This window comes from Mustela putorius, unplaced genomic scaffold, assembly GCF_011764305.1.
Source record: "Mustela putorius furo isolate JIRA1106 unplaced genomic scaffold, ASM1176430v1.1 tig00000421_pilon_pilon_pilon, whole genome shotgun sequence".
NCBI lineage: Eukaryota > Metazoa > Chordata > Mammalia > Carnivora > Mustelidae > Mustela > Mustela putorius.
Genome location: NW_025421375.1, coordinates 9,933,038 through 9,959,005, shown reverse-complemented (window position 1 = coordinate 9,959,005; position 25,968 = coordinate 9,933,038). Strand labels below are relative to the sequence as shown.

Here is a 25,968-nt window from a genome sequence, read left to right as displayed (position 1 = left end):
TCCTTTGTAAAATAGAAATGAAAGATATAAATAATTTAAGAGTCAGGTCGATGAATTAAGATAAAATAATGAAAGGAAAAAATGAAATATGGTTATCGAGAGTTGTGTCCTTAACTGACAGAGTAAATGATGATTAATGCTTTTAAAATTAATAAAACATATTCCCTATCAAGACTCAAAATAGGATATGAATGCACATTTTATTATTCATCATTCCATAAGGTTATCATTTTGGGGAAAAGTAACAATTATATGTATAGATAGATAGATATAGATGTAGACATATAGACAAATGCAGGACATATGAAATAAAAAAATTAAGAGTCTAATTTCAAAAAAGTTAACATATACTTCAAGCAAAAATAAACATCCCAAGTGTAATAACAGCTCTTTGATATATTTTCTGGGATTATTTATTTAGTAGTTACAAAATACAACATTTATAGCATTTCAGGGTTTCAAGCTTTCAAGAAACCCATAATTTCTATGACATACATATCATCCCAGATCATTATAGATAAAAATTTCCCTCAAATTAGTAAAATTGTGAAATTAAATCAAGGCAAAACTATAAATATTTGCAAATAAAATATTACTATTGTCATTTTTTTTTGCTTTATAAACATATCCTCATGTAAAAATAAATAAAATCAGCAATAAGTTAGAATTATACTCATTAGTTTGAGGAATTAAAAGGCAATATATCTACAGTGGATTAATTCTCCAGTATCTTGATGTTAAAGTATTCAGCACAGCTTTTCAAATGAAAGAGGAAATTCTGACCCAGATCACTTTCTGAGATGTGTGGGAGTAGAGAGGTGTTAGGCTCAGAGTGAAATAATAGCTACCACAGAAGACTGAGACTCCTTCACTTCCTAAACCAGGTAATCTGACTCCCTGAAGACTATTCACTTGGTCCCATATTAGGTGCTTGACCCCAAGTTTACAACCATGAGAAAGGGGGCCAAGATGCCTATAACAAATGTAGCTCTCACTGAGACTGAAGAGGGAATTTCATGTGATCTACCAGTACCGATCAATAAAGACCTTCAGTTTTAAACATGGCACCACAACAAAGAATCAAGTATTTGAGGAAATTAGAATCATGAAAGAGAATCAATCACAGAAAGAGCACAGTTAGAGCCCCTGGGTGGCTCAGTAAGTTAAGTGTCTGATCTTGGCTTTGGCTCAGGTCATGATCTCAGTCAGGGTTGTGAGATCCAGGCCCTGACTGGGCTCTGTGCTCAGGGCAGAGTCTGTTTGAGATTCTTTTCCTCTCCCTTTGCCCCCCCTAAAAGAAATAAAATATTTAAAAAAGCATAGAAAAATTAATATACAGAATAAGACTAATTATTAGAGAAATAAAAGATAAACACATGTAATTCAAATCCACTGAGATTACTGAGAGGGTGTTATAAGAAGTTACTTGTTATATAAAAATGAAACACTTAGAGCACTGAAAATTAAAAACCTGGTGGGTAAAATTAAAAAAGAAACAGATAATAATAATAATAATAATAAAAAGAAAACAGACCATAAAATAAACCTGAACAGACTTAATATTAGGAGAAACATATCCAAAGATTGAATCTTGATTTGGTCAACAGATTGTCTCATAATATTCCATGAAAAGATAAGGAGATGAGAACATTAGGACAATATTGCAAGTTGGACAATCTCTCTAATAAGAGTTGTAGGAAGATTGAAGGAAATGGAGAAAAGAAAATACAAAATAAGTAATTTTCTTGAGCTGAATATGAAATATTCATATATGAAACTGATTTTCATATTTATCCTTATATATACAATACGATATAAAAATCTTTCTTCTACTTTATTTTTTAAAGGCTTAAGTGATTATTTTAATCACCTAATTGATTTTATGATCTACTACAAACCTCAAGCTAGGTTGTTGGTGTTGGTAGTGAAGGAGATCTACAGACTACGTGTAAAAATTGAAGAATTCCAAAGCTTCATAAAGAGTTTCCTATGAAGAAAGACAGCAAACACAAGATGATTTTTGTCAAAGGAATCATAATTAAGCTAGCAGAGGATTTATGTTTTGTAACTCAGGATATTAAAAAAAATGGGAATATTTTAAAATCCAAAACAAAATGGTAAATGTAGAATTTTATTTACTTCAAAACATCATTAACTTCTGAGGGCAAGTTAGTGACATATTCCAGCTTGCAGGATGGTCAGAAAGTCTTTCAAAAACAGTAAATAATCTACTCTAACAAAATAAGAAAGCATGAGGTCAAGAGTTATTGAACTCATAAAATATGAAAAACAGGGTTGAAAAAAAAAGCCAGCAAAAAATAGAGTTAAGTATACTTGACAGACAGTATGACTACAAACCTTGAGACAATCAACAAAATTTATATCTAGAAAAGTAGAAGCATATTGAAAATATAATAAAAACCAGAAACTAAAACTCAAGAAGATTTCAACAAAATATGGGATATTGGAAGGAAAAGGAGAAAGTGACAGCTTGCAAAAAGTATTTTTATTTGGAAGGAAATGTTATAGTTGCTGATTAGTTCTCCATGTTGATGGAGAAATATGTTTAAATATTAAACAAATGTTTAATATAAATGTTACATAAATAATGGTAGAGCCACCATATTAGCACTGGATCACCTACCTCAAAACTATTTTTTACATGAGGAAATAATAAAGCTCTGTCTTTTTAGATTATTTATTCCTATATACAGCAGAAGCTGATTCTGACTGATGTATCTTCTCTTTGAGTGAAAAAAATAAGCTCACCATGTTTTTTCTTTTTTAATCACTTGAGATTTTAGCTTCTATTTCTGCTAATTTTTTACAACTCCCTTTAGATGTTATAATACATCATTTTTCCTCCTCCTGATTGTTTCTTGTATACCATCTTCTACTTAATATATTTTTCTTGATAAAATGCATCCTCTAGTTACATTCAATGTAATAAGTAGGAAAGCTAGGATCAATATGATTTCTGTCATAGCAAACTTGTATAATTTTTCTCTTTTACTTTGGAGTTCTAAGATTTTGCTATGGTATTTCTAAGAGTGATTTTTGGATATTCTGCTTGGGACTTGGTATGCCCTTTCCATTAGAGGATTTTAAAATAATATTTATTTTAATTGATTTTATTTTAATTTAATTTATTTTAAACAATACATTCTTATTTCTAATTTGCCTTTTATTTTTCCTGTAAGAACATACAGGTTTCACTCCCTTAGCATATTTGAATTATATAATATGATTTCAGTTATATAATGAGTTGATAACTATATACACTACTTTTTTTTAATGGGAATTATGTTGTGTGGGAGGAGTACCAATTGTCCTGATCTGGACCTGGAAGTTGATCGTTTATAGCAAGTCTAATATGTGGTTGTGTGTTGTGAAACTTCCCCCTGAAAAATGCTTTGGTTTGACTTTTGTCCTGAGGTAACTTGAGCTGATGTGGCAAGGCAGCCCAACTGATACAAACATAGAATTTCTGGATAAATTATAACAAGTTTCAAAAGAAATAACTTCCTTAAGCAAAGTGAAATTTTAGATGCTAGAAACAAAGAGAAAAATCAAAACCAGTTCAGAAAGTGAGAGTTGGTAATGCCAATGGCCCTCAGGAGTTTGGGACTTAGATATGGACCCTAATAGGTGGACACTGAGGTTTTCCCTTGGATCTCTAGAAAGGAAGAGACTGGAAAGGGAATCTGTAACATAAAACTTCCAGCTCCAAAGAGCTGTAGCCCCGGTGAGTAGGAGCTAGACATCTTCATTCTCTTTCTTGGGAATCAGCACACAAAAGCTGTCTTTAGGTGGAAAAAGTGAGAAATCAGTAGAACTTGATGTAGAAGGAATTAGAAGGATAAAAAGTAAAATATGTGAATTCAGCGTCACTGGCTCCTTCAGAATACAGGCAAACAAAGAAGTACTCTGTAAAAGAACTTCCAAATTAGGGACAGGGTTCACTTGTATTTAAAAAAAAAAGTAATAATAGAGATGATCTCACAATGACAGTATTACATTTTGCACTGGGAAACCACTCAAAAGGTGAAAGATTCAGTAAACACAACAAACAGAAAAATAGTATACCAGGAATGGAATATCAGAAAGTTCTGAAAAAAATTCTGAAGACTCACAGGGATCATTGGTTGTTAATGAGCTGAAGCTATTAGTGTCTTAAATTGTTTGATTTTCAGTATTTACAGATCTTCCCTATGACAAAATTAAATTAATTGAACTATCTAAAAAATACATTTTAATAATTCCTATTTTAGAATAATATAAAAATTCTAAGAATAATATTAAAAATCAATGTAAAGGTTTGGTTTATACCTCTGTAATAAAAGTTCCTAGGCAAAATAAAACAGAAAATTACAGAACATTATTATCATGCTTTTTGTCCCATGGAGGTCAAAACAATTTTTTTAACCTAATTTTTACACTTTTTAAAAAATACTAGTATGTACCTATAGGTAAATTAATTTATCTGACCATGAGTAGTAGATATTGACATCATTATAAATTGCTTTTGTATGTTAACACTGGTCACAGTTTATGAAAATATATCAGATTTCTATAAAAGAAGATTTTTCTCAAAGATCTACATTATCACTTTCTGTTTTCCTACTTTGTATGTTGTGTTTTGTGTGTCTATGTATAAGTTTAAAATACTTAATAATAGAACATTGATGCATAGGCAGTGAGGTTTGTATGGCATTAAATGGTATGTAATAAATAGGAAAGCAATCAGGTAATATATTGAAATCAAATTTTATTTTTTTCCATCACAAGTTAGTTAAATTAGTTAAAAACATAAAGAACATGATTTCCAGACCAGATACTTTTTAAGTTTTTCATAAAATAAATGAGACAAGAATTAATTTGATATTAAAATAGCTAAAATATTCAAATCAGACCTGGTAAAGTTTAGAGAAAAGGTGGTCAAGTACTTTTTTCTAAAAAATAAATAATCTACACAACAAAGGCATCTTTTATCACAATTCAGTATATACACTGGCAAACATATATACATGATTGGAAACTGATTTTCATATTTATCCTTATATATACAATACGATATAAAAATCTTTCTTCTACTTTATTTTTTAAAGGCTTAAGTGATTATTTTAATCACCTAATTGATTTTATGATCTACTAAAAGTCCTTAATAAATCAGTTTTAAAAGCCACAGATCTAAATAAATCTATTTATCTTAGAGATTAAAGAGGAAGATCCCTGAAAAACAAACTCCCTGAAGTACTTGTGCTGGAATTTGGTAAAATCTAATTTTTTAATTGTTAGTTCCTTTATTTTTCCCCATAAAATATTATTCTGTTCCACTTGGAAGCATAAGCATAATAAGAACACATGTAATTTAATTTGACTATTATGTGGAGAGATTTCATAATAAATTTCTGAAATATAAAGGGCTGACCTCTTCCAGGTTAATAGCATAAAACAGCATTTTGTGGAAAAGGTAAGTCTTTTGTATTTTGAACTCTAGCCACTCATTTCAGAAGAGGGTGGAAGTCACTGAAAGTTATATTCCAGGGAATCTGGAAGGCCAGAGAAGGTCAGGCCATTTGCTTTTGCAGTTTAAGGTTGTATGATTTTGACTCATTCCCACTCTTGAGGTAGGATGTACTACGTTCTGACATACTCCTAGTTCTGACACACTAAATAGACCACTAAATAGACCTCTTTCTTACTCATTAATGTATTTAAATTTTATCAAATTCTTAGTGCGTGTTAAGCCAAGTACTACAAAAGACAGTAATGACCAACACGCAGGCACTATACTACAGCAGATCACTGAATTTTGGTAGAAGTTAGATCAGGCTGCCTATTGAGAATGTTTCCCAAATCCTCATCTCCTCAAAATGATTCTTTCGTGTGTTCTACTCTCCTGATTTGACACAGTTTGTCTATGTATTAACTACCTTTCAGGATTTACTTGGAGCAGAAAACATGAGATAAATGACTATGGGGTGCCTGGGTGGCTCAGTCTGTAAGCGTCAGACTCTTGGTTTCTGCTCAGGTCATGATCTCTCTCTCAGCCACCTGGGTGGTTCAGCAGGGAGTCTGCTTGAGATTCTCTCCCTCTGCCCTACCCCTGCCCACAGGCTCTCTCTCTATCTCTCTCTCTCTCTTTCTCAAATAAATAAATAAATCTTTCTAAAAAAATGACTATGCTTATACATAGATAGGTTTCATAACAGGACTGGGAATGTTTTATGTAAAAAGAAAATACTATCCTAATGCCATAATGCATTGTACTAGAAGCACAATTATGAAGGTGTTTTTGTTTTTGTTTTTCTAAAGGTTCATTTATTTATTTAGAGCTGGGGGAGGGGTGGCAGAGGGAGAGACAGGGCATGGGAGGGGAGAGGTCAGAAGGAGAAACAGACTCCCAGCTGAACAGGGAGCCCTATGTGGGACTCCATCCCAGAACTTTAGGATCACGACCTGAGCCGAAAGCAGTTGCTCAACCAACTGATCCACCCAGGTGCCTGAGAGAGAGAGACTCAAGCAGATTCCTGCTGAGGGCAGAGCCTGACATGGGGCCTAATCTCAGTACCTTGGGATCATGACCTAAGCCAAAATCCAGAGTTGGTCACTTAACCGACTAACCACCCAGGTAACCCTAAGGAGGTATTTTTTTTATGGTTCCTTTGCAGATTACTCATTTTAAGAAATTTAAACTCAGATGATTCATTTTTGAGGGGAGTATAGAAATCAACAGTAGGATGTTCACAGATTCTGCATAGGGTATTTAGAAAAAAAAATATATATATCCAAATATCCCTTAGGGCATGGTCAATCTCCAACAATGCTCCTATTCCAAAATGGTTTTCATAGTTGATAATAACAAAATCAGATGACAAAAAAACAGCCTAAGAAGTAAATAAAATTCTCAATGAGAATATTATTGAAGATAAAATATTGAGCCAGTCATATAAAGAGTTAAATGACCTGAGGGTTGCTGGGGGGAGGTGGGTTGGAAGAAGGGGGGCGGGGTTATGGACATTGGGGAGGGTATGTGCTTTGGTGAGTGCTGTGAAGTGTGTAAACCTGGTGATTCACAGACCTGTACCCCTGGGAATAAAAATATATGTTTATAAAAAAAAAAGTTAAAAAAAAAGAGTTAAATGACAAATTAAAACTTTAGTATAAATGAAAGTATAATGGTAGAGTTAGTGGGGGGAATCTAAGTTGAGAAAGAAAATAAACTAATCAAAAACAACAGAAATAAAATCTACAAAATAGGTTGATATCATCTAAGACAAAGAACAGTATACAAAGAAATGAGCAAAAAGAAAAGTTATAAAAAAGTTATATATACCAAGCCAGCTAACTCAGCAAACTAAAACTGAGTGGAGAACAGGACAGAAGGCAGAGGAGCATTCTAGATGTTTACAGTGTTACAAACCAATAGCAACTATATAATTGTCTTCTAAAACCTGGTTATTCCTGATAGTCTTTCCCCAAGGAGAATCTAAGGAAAGAAATTAACTCATTAACTCACTTAACTTTTTTCATCCTTTTTTTTTTTTTTTAAGGTTTTATTTATTTATTTGACAGAGTTCACAAGTAGACAGAGAGGCAGGCAGAGAGAGAGAGAGAGAGAGGGAAGCAGGCTCCTTGCTCAGCAGAGAGCCCGATGCGGGTCTTGATCCCAGGACCTTGAGATCATGACTTGAGCCGAAGGCAGGGGCTTAACCCACTGAGCCACCCAGGTGTCCTTCATCCCTTTTTTAATGATAAAGTATTTCAAACAAAGAGATATAAAACTTGTATTTTTCCTCATAAATATAACATGTTCCAAATATTTAAATAAAGTTACGTAACGGTAAACAAATTTTTGTCTACTGATACATCAAATCTTACCATTATCCATATTTGCTTCAGATATTTTGTTATTTCATTTTTAAAATTTTATCTATTTGACAAAGAGAGATACAGCGAGATAGGGAACACAAGCAGGAGGAGTGGAAGAGGGAGAAGTAGGCTTCCTGCTGAGCAGGGAGCCCAACGCAGAACTGGGTACCAGGACCCTGGGTTCATGCCTGGAGTCAAAGGCAGACAATGACAGAGCCACCCAGGCACCACGCCCCCCCCCCCGATCAATATTTAAAAGAATATAAAACATTAAAGTTAAGGCTAGAGGTCTGTTTAAAAGATCTCATTTGCCTTATTCACACTGTAGAAGTAACTACTATTTTATGGCTGTTATATATTTCACTACAAACATATGCTATCAATTTTACTATAGTTATATAGACATTAATGATATGTAATACTGGAGTTTGTTGTAGCTTTATTAAAATGTGCATAAATGTTATTATAGGTTATTCATTATTGTGTAACTTATAGCATTAATCTTTAAAATACATACATTATTTATTTATGTACCTAGGACATTCACCTCACCTCAACTATGGTCTTTTTTTTTTTTTAAAGATTTTTATTTTATTTATTTGACAGAGAGAGATGACAAGCAGGCAGAGATGCAGGCAGAGAGAGAGAGAGAGGGAAGCAGGCTCCCTGCTGAGCAGAGAGCCCCATGTGGGGCTCGATTCCAGGACCCTAAGATCATGACCTGAGCCAAAGGCAGCGGCTTATCCCACTGAGCCACCCAGGTGCCCCTCAACTATGGTCTTCTATTTTGATATCTGAACATGTTACTTTATTTACCAGTTTCCCTATTTATGAGTCTATAAATGATTTATATGAGATAATACATTACATATACATACACATATATACATATGTATACACACATATCAAAATAATGCATTTTCTCTTTCTCACTAACAACAAATTCTTTTGATGCACAACTACATATGGAATTAATGGATCATAAAGAATTTGCCTCTTCCCTTTACTACATATGATCAAATTTTTATATAAAATTCTTTCCCACCAACATATGACTACTAACAATGTAAATGTTGCCAGTTCCTTACAGCCTCATTGATATTTTATATTATCAGTCTTATAATTATGCCAATCTGCTTAATATGACAGTAAACTATTGTTTTAGGTTGTGTTTTCCTAATTATTAGCAAGACTGAGCATTTTTTCATATGATTATGATCATTTAGATCTCCTCTATGAATGGACTGTTGAAACTTTTCTCCTGTTTTAAAACTTTTGGGTTGCTTGTCTTTTCTTATTGATTGAAACAAATTCCATTATATAGTCTAAATATTAACCTATGGTCAGCAATCAATGTTACACTTATCTTTCATTTATTTTGTCCAGTATGTTGGCAGTCTTTACATTTTTGTGAATCTACCATCTACCTAATTTGTGATATACACAATGGCTTTATAAACACTATTTATAATATATATTAAAATACATTTCTATTATATGTTACTGGTATAGGGAATTCTATATTTTTTCTAATAGTTTTGTTTTCAGTTTTAATATTTATATTTTTATTGCATATGGAATTGATTTTTATATATGTTCAGATGAGGAATATAATTTAGTTTTTCTGTCCATGGAGATGACATTTATTTAAACATTACTGGATAGTTTATCATTTTTTTCACTGATTTATAATGCCGGTTTTTTTGTGCACAGGTCTATGTTGTGAATTATGAGACAGCCCCACCTTGTAACACTGGCAATATAAGCTTAGAATAATTTCATATACTTGAGAAATTTTCTTTTTCCCCACTTATTTTATACTATAGCTTATATAATATGTACTTGTGTATCTTTAAGTTTTGATAGGACTCACTTTAAAGCCATCTGTAGCTCTCTCTCTCTCTCTTTTTTTTTTTTTTTTAAAAAGCAAAAGAGAGCACCCATGTGTGTGGTGGGAGGGAGGGATAGAGCGAGCGAGAGAGAGAATGTTAAGCCCACTTTGGGTACCAACTCAGGAGGGTTCAGCATGAGGCTCAATGCAGGGCTCAGTTTCACAGTCCTGAGATCGTAACCGGAACAGAAACCAAGAGTCAGACGCTTAATGAACTGAGCCAACCAGGTGCATGTATCTGGGACTTTAAAGACAAAAAGTTCTTCAATTACAATTACTTAATAGTTATTGTTGATCCAGATAATTTTTTCCTATTTATGTTAAAAAATATATATATATTTGGAATTATATATCTTTTTCCTTTCATTTGTTTATGCAAATATACTTTTTTATCATCAGACTCACTAAAAACTTAACTTTTAATAAATTTTAAGAGATAAGATAAATTTTGTATTATTTTCTTATTTTTGTTACTTATTATGTTAATTTAGCCATTATATTTATTATTGATATTTTCTGGGTGTCTTTAGATTTGTCCATTAAATTTTTCTTTTTTCCCCCTACTTCTTAAATATTTAGATCACTTTCCCCAATATTTCTCATTTTCTGATAAATGATAACAAAATCACCTCTAAGTAAATATTTTTGTTCTACAAAATCTGTCATATATAGTGGTGAATTTTTATTCAAGGTTATAGATTTTGTATTTGCTCTTATGATTTCCTCTGTAACTCACTTTCAATTTAATAGAAGAGTTTGGGGGCACCTAGGTGGCTCAGTCAGTTAAGCTTCGGCTCGGGTCATGGTCCCAGGGTCCTGGGAGGGAGGCCACATCGGACTCCCTGCTCGACGGGGGGCCTGCTTCTCCCTCTCCCTCTGTCTGCCGCTCTGCCTGTTATGTGTTCTCTCTCTGTCAAGTAAATAAATAAAATGTTAAAAAAATAGTTTATTGTTGATTCTAAAACTTAGTATCTTTTTCTCTATGTTTCTATTACCGATTTCTAGTTTTGTTCCATTAGAATTATGGATCTTAGTCTATGTAAAGTTGGTTATGTTTTTCTATTTCAAAATCTGATGTAATAATATATAAATCAAATATGTTGTTTAATAAATGTTAATGATAAACAAATACTCATTATCCCAACACTCACCTGAAGATCGAAAACACTAGCTTTTCCAAAGACTGCTTATTCTCCCTTCCATATCCCTTTCCTTTTACTCTATGGTAATAGAAGTTCTAGCTCTGCACACAGATGTAGAGTTAAACACTAGAATTTCAAATCTATATTAAAGCTTGATGTGGTGATATGATTAGATTCTCAGTAAAATGATAACAGAGACAGTGACCTATGAATCCTTTAAACTTTACTTTTTTAAAAAAGGATCATAATTTATGTATCTCCTTTCTTTTTTCCCAGTCCTATGGGCTAGTAGAATGATGTAGTTTTGTGCTATCTTCAAAAATGCAAATTAAAGGTGTCTTGTTCAACAGCGCTGTCCAGATCCCCTATAAGCACAGGACTTTGCCACTTGCACTGGAGAAAGAAAGAGACAGACTGAGACACGGAGAGAGAAGGAGAGGGACAAAGGGCGTCAGGGAGGGAGATAGAAGAAAAAGGAGAATGAGGAAGAGGAGAATAAGAAGGAGAGAAAGAAGAAGAGTAAGGAGAGAAAAGAAGGAGGAAGAGGAGGAGGAGAAGGATGAGAAGAAAAGGAAGGCAGAAGGAGGAGGAGGAAGGAGAGGGAGGGGGAGGGGGAGGGGGAGGAGAGGAAAACAACAAGGGGAAGAAGAGGAAAAAGTAAGAATTTTTCTTAGTTAAGCTACTATATTACTATATTTTGGAGTTTCTTTTTCCAGCAATATAATATGAATGCTAGATAATGCTCTACTATGATTGATAAACTTCTTGTGTATTCTCTCCTGATCCTTTCCAATGCCTCTCTCACTTGAATCCTAAACACCATCTTGACATTTTCATTATTTCCATGCTTTTAAACTTATGTGGGTCAGCACCTGACAAAGTTATGAAATCAAGTGAAAGAAACGATGTTAAATTATTTATTTATTATATTTCCAGGGGAAAGGTCATTATCCCTTTTCTAAGTATAAAGTATGTTGTTTATTTGACCCACAACTATCTCTCATTGGTCTGTGCCAATTATTTTAGTCATTGTAGTTACTTGTAGTTACTGATGGAAATGATTAAACTATCCTCAAGTGAAAAGTCCAAAAGAAAGAATAAATTCTGATTGTATGACCTGGTCATAGAAGAAGACCTACTTATGCCACTATTATTTATGTCACTATTATTAAATATATGCACTTTAATAATGACTGTGACATAACTTTTCCCTTTCTTAAAAAGAAATAAAAAAGAGGTGAATAAACCTACTTCGGGTTTCCTGACTTGTAATCTCTGACTCATCAATTCAGTGAGAATGTCAATCTAGCATTAAGCTGCTGCAGTCAGAGGGTTTACTTTCTTCTTTCCTTTTTCTCAAGAGATCATAGTCCAGCATGGTTTAATTGTCAAACAACTAGAAATATTTTCTTATATTTTAGTTGTTCAGTTGCTTCATGTAGCTGAGAACTTCATATTCTAGTTGTTTAATATATTTCTAATTGTTTAAAGCAAGAGAGTAAATCTTTCACTCTTATTCCATCTTGGTGGGGAACAGAAATCAAAGCATTTTCATTACCTCATACATTTTTTCTCATTGATTTATAGGATATCTTTATGTATTCTGTATAGTAGAATTAAATATATGTATTGCAAAAATCTTTTTCTCATCTCATTTGTCTTTTCAGTTTTCAGTAGATGTAATGGATTTTTTTTTTTTTTTTTTAGTGCAGACTGTTTAAGAGTCTCTAATTAACCAGTGGTCATGAAGGCCTTCTCCTATGTTTTCTTTCAGATGCTTTATTATTTTACTTTTCTCATTTGTGTCCACGATTCACTATGAATAAATTTTAGTGCTTATATGAGCTAATTTTTTTCCAAATAGATATCTAATTAATCTGTCATTATTTATGGAAGAGATCATGTTTATCCACTTGCAATTCAGCACTTTTGCAAGAACACGTGTGACCGAATATATAATCCTGGTCTTTCTCTGCTGAATGTTGGTGCATTTGTCTATCCTTGTACAAAAAGACACCACACACTATATTAAGTATGGTGAATATTAAGTTTGATAACATGAGTCCTCCAACTTCGTTCTTTTAAAATATTGTGCTACCCACCCAAGATGTCTTAACTGCCAAATTCACGTTAGAATCAGCTTGTCAGTTTATACACACATGATTTGTACATGCACATGAATCTATAGGTAAAGTTGCAGAGATTTAAATGTTAACAATATTGATTCTCTTCCAATATAGAAACCTGTATATTTTCCTACTTATTTCTTTCTTCTTTAAATTAAGCCTAGAAGATTATTTCTTTTTTAAATTACTTGCTCCATTCCTTGTAGCTCTACAAATAGGTGGTTTTATCCAGAAGCTTGCTTATATTCAAGTTAAATTTACTACCTTAATTTTAAGGACAATTTTTGTATGCCCCATATAAAGTTACAGAAGTAATATACATTTGCCATGATCCATTGAAACAAAAGGTTTCGTAGGAACATTCACCCCTGCTGCAGAAAAGCAACATTTATCATGTACAGACTTCTGCTGTCCTTTCTCATACCAATTTAGACTACCATACAGTCAATCTCCATTATCTTTTTTTTTACATGAATAACATCATGTTAATCACATTGCAATTGAATTTCTTTTTGTAAAATAAAACATGACTAATAAAACATGACCATTTCTGCTACTCAAGAGATCAGGGCTACGGTGTTTTTTCACGTATGTTGCAAAATTCTACTTTCTAAGAAAGTTGATAATACAATCAAACATTTACCTACCAATGGACAGTATGCTTGCTTCCAATTCAACCATAATGCACATGTCAGGATGACTCTACATCACTGATGGGCACAGTAAGCACTTCTGTGCTTGTTATGCTTTCAGAGCACTGCATTCTATACTGTTACTAAAGAGTGGATTTTATATATCTAGTTCTTGTTTATATATGGTTATATAATTCTTTGATTTGAGTAAACAGAATCCTGAAACCACTAAAATCTCAACTATTTTATTTCACTGCTTGGTTGCACTTTGTATTTCTTTGTTTCTCTGAAGACATTTTAATATATTTCTATTTGGCTCTGAGACAGCTTAATGCCTCCATTCAGACCCTTAAATCATTATTTTTTCTATTTTGAATAAATAAGGGTCTTCACTCCACTGCACACGTCACTAAGGTTGTAGCTAAGTTTTTCATCAATCTCTTTACAGCCTGATTGAATTTTTTTTTCCATATTCTTCCTTCTTGGCAGAGCTGTAGATCTTCCAACTGAATATGTTTTTGAAGTTTAAGGCACAAAAATAGTTTTATTTAGAAATCACTCAAATAAAACTTTTGTTACTTTACTTCTTATAATGAGAAGGAAGCATGGCCTTAGAGTTTTGTCTTAGTTACTATGAAACCAACAAATCTAGAAGATACTTATAGTTCTCAAGATTTAAAAATCTTACTTATGAACAATTTAAAAAATAAGAACAGAAGTAAAAGAAGCAAATATATCAATATTCATGAGCTAGAAAATTTAGCTTTTGAACCAGGGAAGATATTTGCAAAGATGCACTTCACACATTGTTTCGATTACTGTTTTCATATATACTTAGAACCTCCAAATATTTTATTGTATCTATTTACACTACGTATACAACAGATGTTGAGCTGTGTAAATCTGCTTCCAAAACAGATGAATCAAACAGAAAATTCATGAAAATTTAATGAACTATTTTCTTCAATTACTGTTATAAAATCGTTTTGGTGTGGTGCTATTTAAGCCCCACTTAATTCCATTCTTTCAGTAGTACGTGAAAGATCAAAGTCCAGCATGTGGAGACATAAAGCCCTCTTCAGGTAAAAACCCTAGGAATTAAAGCTTAAATTTATGATTCTAGTTGAAAAACACCTTGCATCACCTCTTTGACTTCTTTATTGATGAAAGATCTAAAACTGAGAATCTCTCAAGACTGTCCCAAAACTGACAGTGTCAATGAAGGAGACAGCTTTCCTAAGAGCCTTGAATCAAACAGAAGATGATTCAACACGGACAGGTTCAAATCAAAAACCTTCATTCTAAGATCAAGAATTCTAAATGTCAGAAACCATCGGTGGTCACATTCTTTCTTGTTTCTTGGTTATCAAATTTTAGGGTGTACAGGTGATGCTTGTCCATGAATATAATTTTACAGAGCAAGAATCTAGACAGAGTTTTACATTTGGTATCAGAAGCATGAGTTGCAAAAATAAAAAAGTGTTATCGTAAGCATGAGTTGCAAAAAAAAAAGTAAAAATTAGAGTTACAGTCTAAGCTTCCTATATTAAAACTTCCCCTTTTGATACTATTTAGGCAGAATTGAACAAATATAAAAAGGAAACTAAAAAACTAGACATAAAATTATTCCTTTAACTATGAATTATATCATGATTCCACATAACAAGATTTACTCATACCATAGAATCTTGCCCTTGCCATGTTGTTCCTAATAATTGTATTAATCAAAAGAATGACTAACTTTCTTGCCAGAAAATAGTGCTTCTTTATGAAGCTCCGTTAAGGTAATTATCTTGCAATGCAGTAAACTCTGTCTTTCAATAAAGGATAAAACATTATGATCAAAAAAGAAATAGCTCCAAAATTTAATTACATTTCAGGATTCTCTGCTGATTCTGGTTAGGTTTGCAAAACAGATGCAAAATATCATTAAACAGGTTGTACAAGAATTAAAAAAAAAAAAAAAAAGAAAAGCTGAGAGAATGATTCCAATACAAAGTTATGAAATTAATTATGGCATTGGCTTGATAAGTATTAAGTTTTAGGGAGCTCTATAGATAGATATAGATATCTCTGAACTGATTGTTGATATCCTAGAAAGTTAACCATTCAATATATGTCACAATTGAGTCCATAAGACCAATTAAAGTATGCAATAAGGAAAGTAGCAGGCAAATTAATAAGTTTCTCTTCATATTTCCAACCAAAGACATAGTCTTTGTTTAATTCACAGGTTATGAACAAATAGGCCATTAGTGATCATTAATTCATGAAACAATTCTTGAACATTAGAAGTAGGTTTGAGTTTCACAAGTTGCATTTCACATGATGGAGTCAAGATTACTCACTATTTTCTGATGCTAACACCTGTAATTAAAGCATAAAGCTGATACAGCAGCATTTAGCTCTTTGTATAAACACATAAGCAGAAGGATAAGTCACAAATGTGCCAATTGTTCTCTCGACTGAGAAGATTAGCTGGTTTTCACAACATATGCATATGGAGCTTTCTAATTGCAGGTATTCTTCCTTACAGCCAGTTTAGAGTATTAAAATGCTGGTGTCCATGATCAATCCCAAAAGGATAGATGGAGCTCAGAATTTAGGATAGCATAATTTTCTCTGTTCTTCTTTTCTATAACAATGGAGGTTCTGAGAAAACCAGACATTCATATTTCACAGGCTAACTCTATGCCTTTTCTGATTTCAAGAGGCAATACTTATACCTTTTTCCTTAAAAATTTAAAATGGGTGAGACAGGGATATGCACCATTGCATGTATGGTGTCTGTTCTTTCATTTCATTGGAAAATGTAGGTTTTGTTTGTCTTTACCAAAACTGATATGTTTATATCTTCATTGCCTGTTTCATATTTTATATAAGATCCTAAGTATAAACAACATCATAGTATTCATCCTATTAATAAATATGGAAGTCTTTAATAACAGATGTATAGATTTTGTAGTACAAATCAAGTAAAACCTTTATTGGTTTGAGGCAAAATGGAAAGTCTTCAGTTCTGTAGGCCCCTAAATTATGTATAAACAGAATAATTAAATCAGTTAGATAGAAATGATATATTTGAAAGTCACATATTACTTATATTGTCTATTATATTATTGGGGCGATTTAAATGTATTTTATAGAAAGCTAACTTACTGATTTGTTATAATTTTCTCTGATTCAGGTATTTATAATACCAACTGACATTGCATACTCAATTAAATTGAGGGAATCTGATCCCAGCTGATCCTGCCTTTTCCCAGATTAGAAGTGATCATTCAAACTTCATATTCCGGTATTGCTTCACTGGCATATGTTAAAACCAGAAATTGTGTATTTTAGAACTAGGAAAAGCTCCCGGGGATATAAAAGAGATTTCTCTGACAATGATGCCGAGGCTACACAATGGGGAAAGGATCATCTCCTCAACAAATGATGCTGGAAAACTGGATATTCATATATTAAAAAAAAATAAATTGAACCTTTATAGCTATATAAAAATTAACTCAAACTGGATTAAAGATTGAAACACAAGGCCTGAGACTATAAACTTCTAAAAGAAAATATAGAAAAAAATTTTTTCACGTTATTGGATTTGGCACGGTTTCTTGGATATGACACCAACAGCATCGGCAACAAAAAGAAACACAGATAAATGGGACTACATCATTCTTAAAATTTCTGCTCCACAAAGGAAACAATCAACAGAGTGAAAAGGAAACCTACAGAATGGGTCAAAACATTTGCAGATATTTGATAAGGGGTTAATATTCAGAATCTATAAAGAAGTTCTGCAACTCAACAATAAAGAACCCCAAATAATCCAATTTAAAAGTAGGCAAAGGACTCGAATAGACAGGTCTCCAAAGAATATATACAAATGGACAAGAAGCATATGAAAAGATGTTCAACATCACTAATCATTTGAGAAATGCTTATCAAAGCCACTATAGGATATCATCTTGTATTTATTAGGATGGCCACTATAAAAGGGGGGGGGGAGATAATAACTGTTGGTGAGCATATGGGAAAATTGGAACTGTTGTGGACTGTTGGTGGGAATGTAATTGGTCCAGTTACTATGGTAAACAGTACGAAAGTTCCTCAGAGAATCAAAAATAGAACTACCATATGATCCAGCAATCCCGTCTCCGGGTGTGTATTCATAAAAACTGAAAATAGGATCCTGAAGAGACATCTTATTTGCAATAGCTAAGAGGTGGAAGCAATATTAATGTCCACTGGGATGAAGAGATAAGGTATTAGGATATGCATACAATGGAATGTTTTTCACTTAAAAAAATAGATATCCTTTCATATGCTACGAATTGGATGAATTCGTTATGCTAAGTGAAATAAACCAGTCACAAGAAGAAAAATACTACATGATTCCATTTATATGCATTATCTAAAAGGTCAAATTCTTAGAAACAGAAAGTAGAAAGATGGTTTCCAGTAGCTGAGGGACGATGGAAAGGGGAGTTATTCAGTAAGTACAGAGTTTCAGTTTTGCAAGATGAAAAGTTTCTAGAGCTCTCTTGCACAACAAGATGTATATATTTAATGCTACTATACTGTACATTTAAAAATTGTAAAGATGGTAAATTTTTATGTTACTTTTTTTAACATAAAAAAGAAAACAGAAAGGAAAAATCATTTACTGTCAGATAAGCTAGGCATCAGGTGGATTTGGGGAAAATGAAGCTCTAAGCAAAATACTGTCTCAGAGATAAGAGAGGACCTCTGTTTAGACATCTATATTCTCTGATTAAAGAAATAACAATGAAAAAATGATAAACATGATATAAAATTATGAGCAAGGTAGAACTTAAAAGAAAGCCAAATTAAAGCTTATACAGTTTAAAAATACTAAATTAAATACTAGACATATCATTGTACCTCTATGTGTACTGAATAAGGTGAAATTGGAGTTTTATAACTTTGAAAAAATTTGAATACATTATTTTTTTATGGTGCCCTAAATTCTGATGTTAGCAAAGAGATAAGAGATTAATGGCAATTATTTAGAAAATACAAGTTTTTTCTCTTTGACGATTTTTCACTTAGTTTAGCATAAAAATGAATATTTGAAAGATATAAAGAAATGGAGTTATTCATTGTCCCCTAAAATGCTGTCTGAATACACAGAGATTGTAAAAAAGTGATTCAAACCATGAATATAAAAAAATTAGTAGATTTAAATTCAAAGCATACTTAATTATAGAATGACATATGTGAATTTTAAGTAATAAGATACACATTCATTAAAATTATTTAAAACTTCAGTAATATTAAATAAATGGGCCTTTAATGCTCTATTTCACCAAGACTAGGACGATAGGAAACATAGGGAATAAATGAGAAATTCTAATGTTTTAATTCTCATTTCATTTGATTTCTGTTTTTTTCTTTGTCCCTACTTTATCATTTTTATCAGTAGGAATCTGAGTTTCATAATGACTACCATTAGTGATTAATATGTGAGGCTGTATATCTTTTCTTCAGAATAAAAACCAAAATTGCTTTGATATTAAAATAGTCCAAAATTAATCTTTATATATAGTGAAAAGAGACAATTAAACACTATAGTTTCCCAAACTGCTAGATGCACTTTATTGAACATATGAATAATAATACTTTATATATTTTTGACATTAAGAAATCTCAATTTGCGATAATTGTGCAAACTTCTCTGAAGTGGTGGTGGTGAAGTGGATTCAGATTCTGTGAAATATTGATTTTGTAGTGACTGATTGATGCCTTTGCCAACTGTCATTGCTTATTTACAGAAATGCCTTATTTACAAATACGAATTTTCTAGATACAGAGTCAGGTAATACATGGAATGTAATACAAAGAATGTACTTCTTTCCCCTAGCATAATGTTTAAAGTTCACACATGCTGTAGTATGATTTAATACTTTCTTCCTTCTTATTGTTGACTATGACACACAAATTTTTGTATTTTATCATAGATCTGATTTATGATACAGATATTATCAATTCTGTTATATTTTCCCAAAATACAGTAATGTTTTTGTTTCAGTAGATACCTGAATTGACTGGACTCAAAATGCAGACTATCATATCTCTGGTGGTCAGAGGCTCGGATCTCAGTTCAATTCTTTAAAACTCAATTGTAAGTTGCTTTCAATTTGTCCTGCACATATGCAAGTAAGAGGTTAGGAGACACTCATTCAAAAAGAGGTCAAAGTCTACCTGTAGTTTATTATATGCCTTTCTTACTATCCCACTGTAACTGAGCTATCTTCGGGACAAAGCCACAGGGACAGGAGCAATGTACTCTAGGACTGTTACTTGCTCCGTTATGGTCCCCTTCCATAATTTGCTATGGGGTTTCCCCACACCCTCCACAGCCTAAGGAGTTGCTTATAATGATTATGATTATTTTGTATTTTATACAGCATTCATAGCTGTTATTTTTTAGGAGAATCCGTCTGTAAGCATATTAAGAGCAGGAATGGGGAATACACTTTATAACATAAAACAATTGCTGGGCAACAATCTTTTAAGTTTTGATGAGAGGATTGTTGTAAAAATAAAACCAAGCAAAAGAGAAACAAGCAAAAAGAAAAAGAAACCACAAACAGAATGCAGATTAAGCTCTCTAATTTTGTATGGAGATAAAGTTGGTCAAAAATTTTTTTTTAAATATTTGGAACCTAGCATATTTAAAGTGAGGACAATGACAACAACAATGAATATTAGTCAGCCATAATCTTCCTGGCTCTCCTGTCAGTTCATTGTAACCAGGAACTTTTTTATTTGTGCTTATATGATGCCCACTGAGAGCATGGCTGAGGGATAATACTAATACATGGTTTATGTTCCTGGAAAATTTTTGTTTATGGTATTTTTTTAAAAAAGATTTTAGTTATTTATTTGACAGACAGAGATCACAAGTAGGCAAAGAAGCAGAGAGAAGAAGAAGCAGGCTCCCTGCCGAGCAGAGTCTGATGTGGGGCTCGATTCCAGGACCCTGGGATCATGACCTGAGCCGAAGACAAAGGCTTTAACCCACTGAGTCATCCAGGTGCCCTGCTAATGGTATTCTTCAGGTATGGTATCCAGCCTGAGAAAAAGAAGCAGGAATGTTCAAGGTGATAGAGATTTGATTTTGGGACAATGTTGTTATTTTTGGTGGCCTCGTCAGAAGGGATGGACAGGTACAGAGGTCAGTCCCCTTCCTCACACGTCATCATTTTTCCATTTACTATTACTTCCTTTTCTTTCCTTCTGTCCCACTTCCTTCATTTGAGGGGACTGGAGTTCATATTTGGGGGGAAATTTCCTTTTCTGGTGGGAATGACCAGTAGTTGAAGAATTCTAAGCCCTGGATGTTAAGATCCAGAGTGTTTGTAAGAAAAACATGATTCTAATTGTTATGATTAGATATTTCAGGGATAGCTGATTGAATTTATGGTAGTTATGGATATTGGACTAACAAGGCAAGAGAGAAACTTGTAAATTTACAGTAAATTTAACTGTATCAATAATTACTAAAGCTTCTTATAAGTTATATAATTTATTCAGTATACTAATAATTATGCATATTACTAAATATATTAGGAAAACTTTACATTTAAAAATTGTAATAGTAAATTCTGGGTGGGTCAGTCAGTTAAGCGACGGACTGTTGATTTCAGCTCAGGTCATGACCTCAGGGTCAGAGAGGGAGCCCCACGTAGGGCTCCACACTGGGTATGGAGCCTACTTAACATTCTCTATCTCTCTCACCCTCTCCACCCCCTCTAAAAAAATTATAATAGTAAATTCTATCACCCTATTGTTAATTTTTAGATTTTTTGGTTCTTGTGGAATGGCTGCTATTTATTAGTAGTAATTATGGGATATTGTTATCTTTAACATCTATTATTAATACCCATCTCCACATTCAGCTCAGCTTTTGTCATTCCTCTTTAAAAGGGTTCATTTAAATACTCAAGTGGAACGACTCACTTGGATAATTTATCATAGTTCTTCAGTGCTAGCCTCTCACAGTCTTGTCTTTTCTCTTCTTTTCTTTTTCAGCATCTGCTGATAGTAAATTTCTGACTGGGTGACTGGACTTTGCACTCATAGCTTTGTTTCTGGTATAAGTATCCTTTGGTTCTTATTTGTCTAACGGGACTGTTCGATCTGCTGCATTAATCCAGCCTGATTTTTGATACATTCTTTGTTTCTAACTTCCCTTCTTGCTTCTGAGTCAAAGAACTTTTCCCCTCCAGAAATTAAATTTTCCTTCATTCCTCAAGGATTTCTCAACTTTTCTTTTCCCAAAAGCTTACTCTGCAGTCACCACGGATAAAATGAACTACATTGATTAAGTGCCTACTATGCGCCCAGTAGTGAAATACATGACATATTCATAAAAATGAAAAGTTTACAGTATTCTGCTGCCTCCCTCAGCACGACAGACTCCCTCATTCTAATGAGCTATGTGTTTGGTAACAGATTTCATCATTTCACTAGTTGCCAAGTGTCTACCTACCAACAAACCAGTTTTTCTTTACTATATGCTAGCAATAATTGTCTTCAGTGTCAATCACTCTATCCTGAATCACTAAATACATGGTATTGTTATTACTATAATTATTGCTATTATTGCTATTGTATGTCATTTCTGAATGCAGAGGGGAATTCTGAAGAAGGAATATTTTGAAAAGGATGGTACTGACACTTTCACTAAAAGGAAATGAATTATGCTAAACGTGAGTCAGAAATTTCGAGTCACTAAAAAGGAACAAATTGAATGTGTCTTGTTAGAATTTTTCTTGCTAGTAATTATAGTATCATTCCTTTTCCTAGCTGTCTCAGAATCAATAAGACGAACCTGTTAGAACCCCTTGGCTATACAGTCCTTTCTCTGTTGCTAGCCAGGTAAATTGAAGAGATCAGGGTAACTGGCAGGTAGCCATGCACAAACCAGACCCTGGACCTTTACATTTTCACAGTCCACTCAGAGCTAAAATACCTGAAGAAAACTCATTTGAGGTTTAATATTTTGCCATTAGAAAAGATGCACACTCTCTAGGAACACAATCTTCATTTAAGACCTTCATACTTGATAATATGTGAGCAAGCAAGAGGGAGAGAGGGAGAGGGAGAGAGAGAAACCGTATTAACTTCTAGGTGTTTTTAGGAACATTTATGGCTCACCCGGTACTAATTATAATATGATTTCAAATGTGTTAAGTTAACATTTCATGAAGTCCTTTTCATATGCCAGCCTTAGCAGGTCTTATTTTTGCTTCCTGCATATTTTCAGGCACTGAGATAAGTGGTTCATATTGCTTCTTTTCCTTTTATAACTTTTTAAATATGTGTGCACTCAAACATTATTTCTTAACTGGATCTGTACTGCTCCCCTTCACTCTTTAAGCTCAGATATTTTAATTGTACCATTTGCAATATATTCAAAATACAAACAGCATATGAAATGTGTCAGTCTTCACATTGAATTTATAAATAAGTCTGGTCACAGTCAAATAATTTCACACATTGCCCAGCATAAACGTCAATTTAAAATATGAGGCTCATAAATAAAATGAAAACTGTTACCCAGTGGATCTAAAAACAGTTATTATGTCAGAGTTAATCTTTGCACCAGCTCATGGTCTTCCTACACACTGCATTAAATGTGAACCCCTAAATACCAAGGGTCCTGCATAATGAATCTTACTACGGTAAATGATTTGCACATTTAAATAGGGACAACATCATCATCTACCTGAATGGAATTTAACCTTGTGTAAAAGAAGATAATTGTATATTTGTAAAGGATGTCAAAATAACGTGAGATGATGCATTTTTCATTGAAAAATAAGTCAGGCTGTCACGAAGTCTTCTAGAGTGCCTGAGAAATACCATGAAAGCATACACAGTCTACTGAGTCTTCCCTGCAGCATTATCATAGCCTACTGATTCTTTTCAAGGAGTGGGAAGTAGTTCTGGCAGGTCCTAGACTTCGAACCACAGCAGTAACACCTGACCATTCATTGCACAAAGTATAGAAAACACAAGCGGAAGACAAGACTATACCAATGGACCTTCGGTTTACAAAAGGGTCTGCGGGGTAAGTGCATATTTTAAAGAAGAGAACACTATTCTACATTCTCCCAGAAGAAACAAAGATAAATAATTTCACTTCTACAGTGAAGTTTACATTACTTATGCAGAAACAAATAGAATAATGTTTAGATATGCTGGTGAGGACTTGCCTGCATTCCAACACTCACTGGCTCCGCATGATGATTGTCCATATTAATTCTTTTTTTATCAAAAATCTTTTATTTTTGTTGATCACTTTTGTTTATGTTTATAATGAGAATTTGTATTTGTAAATTATACTAACAGTGAATTTTACACCTGCGATTATCCCAATGCTCTCTGCAAAAAGTCTATCTTTTTAACTGTTTGGAAGTGTACAGGCTCTCTTTCAACTTTTTGAGCAATTATAGCTTGATTATTTGCAACAATTTTTGTTTTGCTGATTCCCAAAGCCACTCTGATTTTAGCAGCCATGAAAATAATGTTTTGTTGTTATTTTTTAGTGGTGGCAATTTCTTCTCTTCTACTTAGATATTTAAATGCTGCTTTCTTGAATTGTAGAATTTCACCAAATTTTTCCCTAAATGCCATAAATTATTAATTTTGCAAAGAAAATTATATCTTTTTCCAAAATATCTAATTATGGCTCTTTCTTTAAGTTCTGATTACTTCTGTGCCTCAATATTCTTATCTGAAAAAAGTGACACAGCACTTATCTCACGGGTTGTTTTATGAGCTAATGTATATAAAGAATTTAGAATGGTAAGTCATTTAACTGTTTTTTTTAACTGTTTTTTTGACTTTCTCTCTTTTTTTTTAGCAATTTACCCTAAATGCATAACTGTCAATGTTCTCTCCTAAGTGTTTGTCATCTTCTGTTATTTATTGAGATTTCCATGAACAAGATACTTAGACACGTGCATAAATTTTAATCTGTATTTTTTCAATGGTCATGTCAGGTAGATATCATTTCCATTGTACTGAGAAAGAAATTTTGAGACTTAGAGACGTTAAATAACTTGCCTGACAGTAAACTAAAGTAAATGGCAGCGCTATAACTCCAACTATGGCCTAGCTGATGGTCTAGCTGACCTCAAAAACTAGGTTCTAAATTCTAAGTGTATTTTACCATCACCTTGTCCTTCTTCAGGCGGTGTGCATACATACACAGTGTGATGTAGACACATATACCTTGAGTCTTTTACCTGTTTTACTGACATAGATTTCATTCGGGTTGGTTTTATTAGCCAATGTTTCTACTGATGATCATATTTATTCCATAAGTGAACAATTTCTATTTCTTGTTATTTTAAGGTAACAAGTGTTCTTTTTCCTTTCCCAGAGAATAGATGGTAGTTTTTCCCTAAACTCTTCCTTTCCACAACTGTTACTAAAAAGATGCCATTTATTTTTCTGCTGTCTTTGCATTTTTATAATGCTCAACTTGATGATGACTGTTAGATTTTGTTTCTTGTGCTCACTCAAGCTTGCTTGGTAAATAGGCTTTCAGGGGCATGGCTCCATAATCCTGTTTATGGTGAGACTTCATGACAGTATAAGTTCTCTGTGCTAATGTTGGGTGGAAGGGTTAAGGCTATTGGAGGTATTTTTTAAGTACATGTTAAGGTTAATTCTATAGTTAATGGCAAAGTTAGAAGGCAGGAGGAGAGTCACAATGATCCAGCCTGCAAATAATGACCTAAAGCTCAAATCCAGTCAGCCAGGCAAGGGTCATCTATAGCATTTTTACCTGGAGTTGGGATTGAGGACTATGACAGGTGATCCAGAGCTTTTAGTCCCTTGGATTTCAGACACTTGATTTTCAACAGAACTTTCTTCTCATATTTATGATGAAAGCAGAATGTTCTAGAATCACTGCAGTTGGACTCATATGGACTGTGAGGGTAATACTCAAGTGATTCTATACCTCCAACTCTAAAAATGAGAGAGTTTCTTAGAGCAATCATTCTCAAATTCTAGACCTTGAAACTCTGGCTTCGGAATTATCTAAGGCATTACTTCCACTGAATCAGAATGTTCTGGAGTTAGCTAAAAAGCCTTTTGAAATTACCCTAAGTAATTCTATTGCACAGTGAAATCTGAGAAAGAAAAATATCCTTTAAGAACATGGAATAAACTCAATTATTTTTTTCTCTGGAGATATTACAAAATTTTTTCAAATGTTTATGAGATCTACAATAAATAATTATATAAATTCTTACTCTTCC

At 33.1% G+C, this 25,968-nt stretch overlaps 1 long non-coding RNA gene across 1 annotated transcript; it reads right to left on the bottom strand.

The window, feature by feature from the left end:
* Positions 1-1,909: 1,909 nt before the first annotated feature.
* LOC101672060 lies at positions 1,910-25,565 on the bottom strand. The gene is made up of 3 exons (XR_200132.2): positions 25,491-25,565; positions 19,723-19,829; positions 1,910-1,987 (listed from the first exon to the last, which is right to left on the bottom strand). It is a non-coding gene; the product is annotated as an uncharacterized LOC101672060 (long non-coding RNA).
* Between the last annotated feature and the right edge of the window lie 403 nt (positions 25,566-25,968).